Below are 10,440 nucleotides of genomic sequence, written 5' to 3' on the forward strand. Positions count from 1 at the left end.
CCCCCCGGCTGGGGGCCCCTCCCGCCGCGGCCTCCAGGGCTCTTGCTGGCCAGCCCAGCCTGGGAGCCACCTGGGAGCGCACAAAGGTTCTCGCGCCGCCGCGTTCACAGGCTGCTCACAAGACTCTTCGGGGACAGAGACTGATTAGAAACCTGTAGTCTGACACGATGTGTGCAATAAATATTAGATAACAACAACAGCAGTAATCATAATTTTGCCTGCCTCTCCCGGGCTGTCGAAGGGAAGTGTCAAAAGCACAATTATAAACTAACCGGTGAAAAGGCGACATCCGGCTGCTGTAAAACAGCCTCTTTGGGCTCATTACTGGGGCGTGTGCCCGAGGTCGGGAAGCGCTCCCCACACCCTGCTGGGTCAGGCAGCCAGTCCCAGCCGCTCTCCTAGCAGCAGGTGCCTGAGGCCCTGGTGCCGGGAGAGAAACAGACCGCGGGCGGGTGCGTCTCATCACTCAGGTATCAACGGGCATTTCTTGGGCTCCTACCACGTGCCCGGTGCTGGCCCTGGCGGCTCGGTGCCTGTCTCTGCCCTGCGGGTCAGTGTGTTGTGGGCAGGTGGCAGCGACACTCCTGCAGCTCAGCTCGCAGGCTGTGGGCAGCAGTCACAGGGAGGTCCCTGCCCAAAAGTGGGACCTCGGAAATCGGGAACGCACAGGGGAACCCCGACAGGCCATGCTGCCACACTCCCCATTTTCAAAGTATGCCTCAAACGCCTCCTATAGGGTGGGGCTGTGTGAGGCCCTGAGGGTCCCATGTCTGTGGACAAGAAGAGCTGACCCTGAGCAGTTTGTGAGCGCGAAGGTGTTCAGGGCAGGGCCCCCTAAGGGGAGGCTTCTCAGAGGGGCGGAGTGAGCTGAGACCCGAGGACAAGGAGAGGGACAGCAGGACTGCACCCTGCAGAGCAGCCGCGTGGGGTCCGGTGTCACACGTGAGGACCTCCTGGAGCTCTGGACATGTGTGCACAGGATCGGGGGCTGCTGAAGCTGGGTGGGTTCAGCCTGGGAACCTACCGGGGTGCTCTCGCTCTCTCTCTCGCTTGCTTTCTGTCTGTCTTGCTCACGGAAGAAGCAGACTTTTTAAAAGACGTGCGAGGAGGGCGTTGCTGAGAACCGTGGGGAGGATTCCCAGAGCATTCAGCCAGTGCCGGCACCTGGCAGCAGACTCCGGGGACCCTACAAGGAAACCAGCCTCCTAGTGCTGGGGACACCTGGGGAGACAGGGCTCATCCTCTGCCTCCTCCCAGAATAAGCCCAAGACCTCACCCCCATGGGTTTCTCCACATGCCAAGGGCCGATGGGAACCGGGCAAGTCAGACAGAGCCGGCCTGGTGGTCAGCCCTCGCAGGCCCCTGGGGCTCACGTTGGCGGGCAGGGCCGGGCAGCCCCTGGGGGAGGGAGCCCAGGGAGAGGGTGAAGTGGGATTCCCCGTGCTGGGGTGAGGGTCCCAGCTCTGTCACACCCCAGGTCTCTGTTTCCCTCACTGCCGCCTTGTTTAAGTCTAACCCCTGAAAAGGATGTTGACAAACGCCTGTCGCAGGAAGCCACTCGGCCATCAGGCTGTGACTGCAATGTCGCATTCCAGGGCGCGGGGTGGCTTCCGTGGGGCGGGTGCGGGAATAGAAGCGGTGTGGCTCCCACGGGCGAGCTCTGCACACGCCCAGGAGGGGTTGTGAGAACCGCCGAGAACACAGAGCTGGCCCGGTTGGGAGGAGAGGTCGGGCAGGTCGCTGTCTGTCTGTCCAGCCGCTAGGCCTCTGGGGACCACACCGGGCTTTCCACCAGAGGGCCTCCCTTCCCCGTCCCTGGCATTGGGGGTACATGCAGGACCCGCCCACAGTGACTGGTCAGGAATGGACCAATGAGAATTGCCCCGGGGCCTGGTCAAACTCTGGGCCAAAGCTTCTCCTCCCTGGGGATCCTCAATTGGCTGGCTGGGGCCCTGGCCTACTGCCGCCTCCTGCCACTCTGGGAGAGCCCTGAGGATGACAGCAGAGAGGACAGAAGTGCCCGGTGCCGGCAGGCTGCTGAGGCCCTGGACCAGCCAGCTGGAGGCCTGCAGCCCGTCCTGGGCCGAACGAGGTGAGAGCCGCCCGGCTGTGCCGACGTTAACTGGGTTTCTGTCGCTCGTGACCAGAGCCCTGACTGACACAGAGGGTTTCTGACCCAGAGGTGGAGAGGGGCCTTGAGCTTCCGTGGGGGTTTGGATCGATGGCTAGGGAGGGCGAGGGTGTTAGGGGACGGTAAGAGAGGACCCAGAGGCGAGTGGACGTGGCCATGTTTCTTCTCCCACATCCACACGTTCCTCTGCCCCTTCCTCAAAGAATCCCAAATTCCCTGCCACACATTTAGCTGGGATTGACCCCACAGGCAGCTTCAGGGCCGAGCCCAGGGTCGCCTGGCCACTGGGCACTTCCCGCCCCCACTGCACGGTGAGAGGGTTGTTACTGAAGAAGTGCATGACCGATTCAGATTCGGCAGTAGGCCAGTGAGGTCCCATTCTTGGGCTTCATTTAATTTCTGGTGCTCTCTCCCACTGGACACAAATGAGGAGGAAGCCGTGGAGGCCTCTGGCAGCCATGTCATGGAGAGGGCCCAATGAGAATGGAGCCTGTTCCAAGACAGATTCAATAAATGGCAGGAATGGGTCACATTGTTGAAATCCTGGATCAAGCCACACCTGAAGGAGGAGCTGTCCCTCAACTGTTCAGCTCTGTGAGCCAATAGCTCCCTTTTGGGCTTAGAAAGTTTGCCTTTGCTTTCTGCCATGTGTAGAAGAACCCTGTCTGCCCTCAAACTGGATTCAAGGTGAGGCGCCCTCTCCTGACCCTCCACCCCTCGGAGGCCTGCGCCTGCTCACCCTCGCGCAGCACTCCCCAGTCCGCAGCTTGGTCTCTGGGAGAGTCTCACATTCTCAGGCCACCAGAATGCGGGGGGCTTCCCTGGGGCCTTGGAGCCGAGATTCCTGAAGGGGCCAAGGGCTGATGGCAGCCGTGTGGGCTGGAGAGAGCCTGCCCCCAGACACCAGAGGAGATAACTCACCCTGGGCCCTCCTCCACCCTTCCCCGGCCCACCCTGGGCAAGGACAGCCATCAATCCCATTATCGGGCCCTTATTTCATCCTTTATCCAGCCGTCGCAGCTGTCACTCCGCATCCTTAGCGCAGAGTTATGAGAGATTGAGCGCTCGGCCTGGCCTGGCTGAAGGATTCATGGGTCCGAGGCTGGCCGTTCATCAGGGAGAAATCTCAGTGGCTTTGGGGACGGGGTGGGATACGATTGCCTGACCCTGGGGGAGGGGGCTCGGCTACCAGCAAAGACAAAGTCACCGCGGTGACCACTCCTGGGCAGACAGCTCCAGGCCTCCAGGCCGCCCGGGAAGATCGGCCCCAGACAGCCGGGTGCCCCTGGGCAAGACAAGCAGCTTGCTCGGCCTCTGCAGGACTCTCCTACCAGGGGAGCCCTGGGGGCGAGGAGCCCCACGCGCCTTTTAAAACGTGTGTCAGACCAGTCTCCTCCCTGCTTAAGACCCCAGACGGCGACCCGTTCCAGTGCGGAGACCGCAACTCCCGACCCCAGTCTGCAAAGCCTTCTTTCAGCTGGAGCTCCACTGGCTGACCACACTGCATCCTGCCCTCCTCCGCACTCCAGCCTCTGCCAGCTCTGCCGCCCGGAGTGCACTCCTGCCTCAGGGCCTTCGCACTCACTTCCCTCTCCAGCCAGAGGAACAGCCCCCAGGGTCCGCAGGGCTGGGCGCCTCCCCACGTTCAGGCTGACTCAGGCGGGCTGCAGCTCGAGAGCCCTTCCCTGACCCCGCTGGTCTCCCCGCCACGGGCCCTGCTTCGTTCTCTCTGGAAAGCAATGGCCAAAGTTGTCCCGTTCAGGCCGGCCAGCGGTGTGGGGTGATGCAGCTGGATCCCAAAGCTGACCGCGTGGTTAGCCCCAGACCTGGCTTTGAAAAACAAACCAGGTGTGTGTGCACGTGTGAATCCAGAAAGGATGAAGGGACGGTTGGAGGAGAAGGGACCATGACGTGACACCACCCAGGGGGCACTCGCTCGCTTTCTGTCTGTCTCCAGGGAGCACAGGCGCCCTCTAGGAACTTAAAACAGGTCCCTGTCCCTCTCCCTTTACTTAAAGAGAAGCCCGCTAGGACTCCAGTCCTGAGGCAGCTTCTTCTCGGTTCTGGGCCCCCAGTCAGTGTTTGGAGGGATGCTGCATCGCAGGCGCTCCGTGATGTGCACTAAATGTATGCGTTTCCCTCCAGCTGCACCCTCCAGAGCCAGGCCCCAGACTAGGCAGGCCAAACAGGGGACAGCTACCCCAGACCATGGCCTCCAGTCCAGGGTGCTGGCCTGCCAGGTGACTGCTCTGGGAGACAGGAGAAGGAAGCTGCTCGTTCTGGGAGGAATGGCTGCTTTGTGTCGCCAGGAGGTTGCCATGGGAACGCCTCACTGTGCAGCAAAGACCCCCCTTGAAGTTGGAGATGCAGAGATAGGAGGAGACACGCAAGTCGATGAAGAATTGACCAATAGCCGGGGAGCCCTCGCGTGAGCAGGGGAAGGACGTTCGGGTCACCCCCGCCTGCTCTTAGCTGTCTCTTGTGACTCTCCTCTGTCCCTTATGCTGTGGCTTGCTCATCCCGGCCTGCTCCCAGGAACACTGGCCCAGGGCAGGAGAGAGAAAAGCTGGAGGAGGCCAGGGTCACACCGTGGCCACCCAGGCGGCCGGGCTCCCGGGCAGGAATCCTTGCTGGCGGATGGGGTACCGTGGGGACTGCAGCGCAGTCAGGCTGAGACAGGCTAGTGAGCTCAGCCCTTACACCACCCCAGAGGGAACCAGCTCAGAGAGGTTACAAGAAGTTTCTGCAACTTCCGCCCCTCGAGGGTGGTTCTGGGACTTCAACCCAGGGAGTCCAAATCCGGAGCTCCAGCTCCCCGAGGCGCCACCCTCCGGCCTGTGTAGACATGGACGAATGCAGTGCTTCCCCATCACCCAGTGGCAGCCATGGGCGCGTTCTGTTACGTGTGCCTTTGTCATTCCACACCGGGAAACGGGTCTCAGGAGCAGAGGTGCTGACCCCAGGGGTAGAGCTGGGCCTGGGCACCTGCCTGGAGTCCAGGTCCGCACCCCAACGCCGCCAGGCCTGGGCGCACAAGACCCAGAGGCCCTTAGGCCTGACCGCTCTGGCCGCTCCCGGCTTTCAGGGAAGACCCCACCAAGCCCAGAGCCTGGGGAGGTCACCAAGGATGCCCAACAACCAAGACAAATGTCCCTCGTGGGGTGAAGGTGCCCTGAACCTACGGCCTAGAGGGAGTTCGGCACCTCCCCCGACAGCATCGGGCCAGGCAGGACCTCAGCCCCCTCACGCAGCAGCGCCTTCTTGGAGCCTGGCGAGCCTGCGCCGCACTCCTAGGGAGCCGGAGCATGTCCGGGCAAGTGTCACCTGGGGCCTGGGCTGTCACAGCAGTGAGCTCACTTTGGGAAACCGTGTGGACGGAGTCAGATCAGTCACGAGATCTCTTCACCCTCCAACTGGATTGTCTTAACTGCACTTCAAGTGGAGATTACATTATAAAACTTTCATTTAAATGCAGTTTTCTAGGAATATGCCAACTGCAGGCGGTGACTTAGAGCTGAGCAGCTATGCCAAGGCCCAAGATGGCCCAGCTGGGCTGCCCCTCGCTGTGGGGACACACGCTAGGGCCCTCCCTGCCTCCTTCTCTGCCTCCTGGCCCCGCCTTCAGCCACCCAGGGAACAGGTCACAGAGCTTGGGGGCAGGACAGGGTGAAGCAGGGGTGGGTTTTCATCACTCTCCCAGGCCGCCTTCAGGATCCTCCCCCAAAGAAGCCTCTCGCTCAGGCGTCTTGGCAAGAGGAGGCAGGCGGCACCCTGACAGGGACCGGACGGCCAGACACGCGCTTCCTTCTAGAGAGCAGGGGCTTTTCTGGGGAAATCCTCCAGCTTCTCTCGGCCCCCCTCGCCCCCAAGCATCCAGGGGTCCAAAGCACTGACAGCTAGCTGGGCTAGCTCCCTGGTGAGTCACTGCGCAGGAGAAGCTGGGTCTGCATAGACACACACAGCCTTGGAGTCCAGCTACATGTGCACCCGCCACGTACCCCTGATCCCTCCCCCAGCAGGGAGTGCTGGGACAGTGGGGGTCACAGCGTGAGACTGTGATGAGGTACTTCTCTCTCACTGTCCTCTCTGTGCCTCTCACTCTTGTGAGAGAAATCATCTCATTGTCATGTTTGAATCTAGCAACCTAACCTCTCTGTTTGCATTAGTCAGCTGTTGCTGCAACAAAGTCGTGTGTGCTGTGTAACAAACAAGCCTAAACTCTCAGTGACTGAAAACCACAAACTTCTTCTAGTCCACAGCTGAGGGTTGGCTGAGGTGGTTCTGCTGGGGGCCACAGACTGGGCTCAGCTCTGTTCCATATGTTTCATATTCGGGGACTAGAAGCTTCTCACGTGGCGTGCAAAGTCTAACTCTTTGTGGTCAACAGACAGTGAAGAGCGAGGCATTGGCAGAGCGTGCAGCTATTTCACCCCATTCCCGGAGGCAGTGGCTCCAAACTGGGCGGAGCGAGCACAGGCGCCACTGTCTTCAAATCCGCCTTCCTTTGGCAAGTTACCCTCCTGCACTGGAGCAGCCGCGGTGGGACTGACCCCACTCCCCGTCCTAGGGGTGGGCCCAGTCATCTCATACGCCACCTTGCAGTCACAGGCATTGCTTAGAGGCAGGCATGTAACCTAATCCAAGCTGGTGGGAGACTAAATCCCAGGAATGAATCCAGAAACTCCCTCTCTTTCTCGCTGGAAAGAACAATGAACAGAGAGTTTGAACTTCTGGCAACACGTGACTCCAAGGAGAAGCAACCGTAGCATAAAGAAGTGGAAAACAGCAGAGCGAGTCAGAAAGAAATCAGATCCTTGGGTGATGTAATGCAGCTTGATCAAGCATTACCTGAAGCCTGGCCTATCACTTGGCTTTTCATTTATAGGAACATACACATTTCCTTTCTCATTTAAACTACTTTGAGTTTTGTCCTCGATCATTTGCAAACTAAAGATTCCTAAGAGATTGGGGTTAGCAGGTGCCGTGGAGCTAGCTTACGGCAGCTAGGTCTCACATGACCGACTGTGCAGTCTGGACCTGGCAGCTTGAAAAATCGTGCTGGGCACTCGTGGTGCATGTCAAAAATCCCAGGAGGAGAATGGAGGAGAAGGGATTGTGGCGTGGCCATCCCCCTGAGGGGGCGATGTCTCACCCTTTCTGTCTCTCTCTGGCAGTGCACGCACTCTAAACTGAAATAAAGAATACGGAGAGATCGTACAGAGGAGACAGAGGGCGAGGACAACGGAGGCCCCGAGCTCTTCTCATCCCCCACACACCGCACAGCCCAGACAGGGGGCCTGAGACGCTGCTAGGACTGGAGTTGCAGCCACAGCCCCCGGCACCTTGCTGCACCCACTGTAGGGCTCAGAGCCCAGACAACCTCCCTGTCGCCGAGGCCTGCTCACCTCTGGATGCAGCCTTCGATTTCTACTGGCCCCAAAGCCCGAGAGTCTGGAGCTGCCGCCTCATACATCAAAGATGCTTTTGCACAGAGGGGAGAATGTAGGTCATTTTTCAATGCGTGCGGCTCTCTCCCAGCAACCTGGAATGCCAGAGGTGGGGCCAGGACGGCAGGGCTCTGTAAGTAGGGGCTGGGCTCAGAAGGAGCTGCCTGCATGCCTGTCCTCCTGCCCTCCCTCCCTCCCGCCATCCCTCCTCCCACCATCCCTCCTCCCTCCCTCTTCCTCTCGTCCTCCCGCCCTAGGCTGGACGTCAGCAGGGCTGGGCTGGTCTCTGTGGCGTCTCTGTGGGCTGAGCGCCGCCCCAGCCTACACACTGAGATGAGAAAGAACTCGCTTGTTGCCGCTCTCGTTCCGAAGTCTTGTTTGTGGAAGAAAGGAAGAAGGGCGAGTCCATTAAGTTATTTATGCCTAATGCCCCGCACAGGCCGCGGGGCAGCTGGGCGGTGCATTGGAGCTGAGAGGAAAACAAGAAAAGGAGCACTTGTGAGAGGGGCCGAGTTGCCCGCAGAGCTCCGGCTTCTGGGGCGCGTGCTCCTTTCTCTCCTGGGCAGCCCCTCCAGCTCTTTCTGCCATTGAAACCCCTCACCCCTGCACTGCACCCCATACCCCTCCCCCAGTGCTAGTCCGCCTCACTCCCACCCTCCTGCAAATCCCGGGCCCGGGGTGCAGCTCCACAGCCTGGACACACAGTGCCCCCCTCAGGCCACACAGGGCCCTGGCTGTGGCTACTTGTGTGACAAAGACAGACAGCCGTGGGGGCTGGGGGACACAGGCAAACCTCCTGTGACCCCGATTCCACATTCGAACCCTGTCTCCAGAGGCGAGCATGAGGGAAATGTGCAAACCGCAATGGTAATCGCCCGCAGGGGGAGAGCATGCTGTCTGGAGGAGCCGCTGCAGGCCGGCCCTGCGCCCAGAGCCGCCCAGAGCCGCGGAGGGTCAGGGTTCGGGGGAGGGGACGCACGCAGCACCGCACGTCTGCATCCGTGTCACTGCGACTCCGTCTCCTTACTGGGCAAGATGCAGCCCCTCCCCAGGGCGTCCCCAGGTGGAAACTGGGCAGTGGTCAGATCAGCTGGACCACGGGAAACGGAAGTCCTGGAGTTTTAAAATACCTGCAGGACCGGCTGGCGTCTTCCTAACTGAACCCCGGGGTTTGGGGTTTGTGGAGGGCAGGGTCTGTGCTGCAGCGCAGGCAAGGTTCCGCCCTGGGCGTTGGGATCTCCGCCCGGCTGCACCTGTAGTTTGGGTGCCTAGGAGGCCACGCGCCTTCTGCTCCCGCGCCACACGCTGGCACTCCGCAGAGCCACAGCGCCCACCGGGCTCTGTCCCTCCTGCCATGCTGGCCGCTGGGAATCAGTCAGTGGCTGCCTCGGCACTTCCTGGGCGTGGCAATGCCGTGGAGCACCTGCCCATGGCAAGGATGAAGGGGCCAGGAAGAGAGGCTGGCAGAGCAGCAAATGCCGGGAAGGGAGCGGGGAGACCCAGCACCCACACCGCCCTGTTGACCGCGGGCAACCGTGGCAGCCGGGTGGCTCATGGCCCTAAAGAGCTGCCCAGGAAGGACAGAGGTGAATCCAAGTCTTCTTTATGAACTCAGTCTAGACGGCAGAGGGGCTGCAGGGAGGCCTCCAGGCCCTGCCCCGACCTGTCATGTCGCCCTGTCACCTCGCTGTCACCGTTGTCCCAGCCTGCTCTGAGATGACCTCCTCCCATGTCCGTGTGCTTAGGAGGGTGAGGACTGGGTCAGTGTGGTGTCCCCAGAGCATGGCCCCAGACCCGGGGTGCCCGGGATGCCCCCGAGACCTCAGAGTACAGCAGGTGACCCTTGGAACTGCCTCTCCTGAGGGTGGCAGGGGCTCCTGGAAACCAGCTGCTACAAATTCGGGATTCTGGGAGCTCGAAATAGCGAGGGTGAGGGTGTTCATGCCACGGCGTCAGCACCTGCACCAGGGCGTCCCCGCCCACTCCCACCCAGAACCCCCAGGCGCTGGTTCATCTCGCTAATCTGGGCTAATCTTGACCTCCAAATCTCCCAACACAGGGAAGGCTGGAATGCTTCCCGCAGCTGGTCCCCCCTGCTGCTTTCTTCCGAGCAGGAGTGCCCTGGGTTTCACCCCGAGCCCTGGCCCCTCGGCCCCTCAGGCCTGGCCCTTCTGGAGACAGGGTCAGAGAGCTGGTTCCCTGTCCCCGCCCCGCCTTCCTCTCAGCGCCACCTGTTCGCTGGGGCTCTGGCCCCAGGTGGAGTATAAACACCCCCGGTGATGGATGTCCCTGCGAGCAGTGACGCACGGGCCCTCTGCCCCTCCACCACCTGTTCCGTCCCAGCTGGATGGAGGGAGCGCGAGGAGGGGCTCCCATCTGAGTCAGAACCATCCATCCTAGGTAATGAGCTGCTGGAGAAGCCGACCTGCCGGAGAGGAGCAGAGGGTCCCACCCCCACCTGCTGCGTTCCTGACTCTGCCCCAGGCTCGTCTCCCGAGGCTGCTGGGAGAGCCAGAACCAAGGAGGCCGGGAAACCATCTGCCAGGGTTCGAGGTCTCTGTGCAGATCAAAAACTGAGATGTTCCTTTTCTGACTGCTGCTGTCAGGGCTGCAGTGCCCACGGCTCCTCTCCCGGGCGGCAGCTCTGGGCCTCCTCGCCTCTTCTCACCACGGGGTGGGAAGCGTGTCTGGCGGACACCTGTCTCACCTGTCCTGCCTCATTCCCTTCTTAGCTGACATTGTTCAGGTTGACTCTTGGAGGGCCCTTGTCCTGTGACCCCGATTTGTTTTGAAGTAGTGGGAATACAGTCCTGTTAGAGCCAATGACACACAAAGGCAGGTAAGAGATTCTTTTGCTCCCAT

The 10,440-nt window shown here is 60.9% G+C and overlaps 1 long non-coding RNA gene across 1 annotated transcript; it reads left to right on the plus strand.

Annotated features, from left to right (window-relative positions):
- The first annotated feature begins 1,950 nt into the window (after positions 1-1,950).
- Positions 1,951-10,109, plus strand: LOC114009744 (uncharacterized). Its single transcript, XR_003551134.1, has 3 exons — positions 1,951-2,092; positions 7,306-7,711; positions 9,979-10,109. It is a non-coding gene; the product is annotated as an uncharacterized LOC114009744 (long non-coding RNA).
- Positions 10,110-10,440: the final 331 nt, after the last annotated feature.

The sequence above is a fragment of the Tupaia chinensis genome, unplaced genomic scaffold (assembly GCF_000334495.1).
Source record: "Tupaia chinensis unplaced genomic scaffold, TupChi_1.0 Scaffold000612_1, whole genome shotgun sequence".
In the NCBI taxonomy this organism is placed as follows: domain Eukaryota; kingdom Metazoa; phylum Chordata; class Mammalia; order Scandentia; family Tupaiidae; genus Tupaia; species Tupaia belangeri.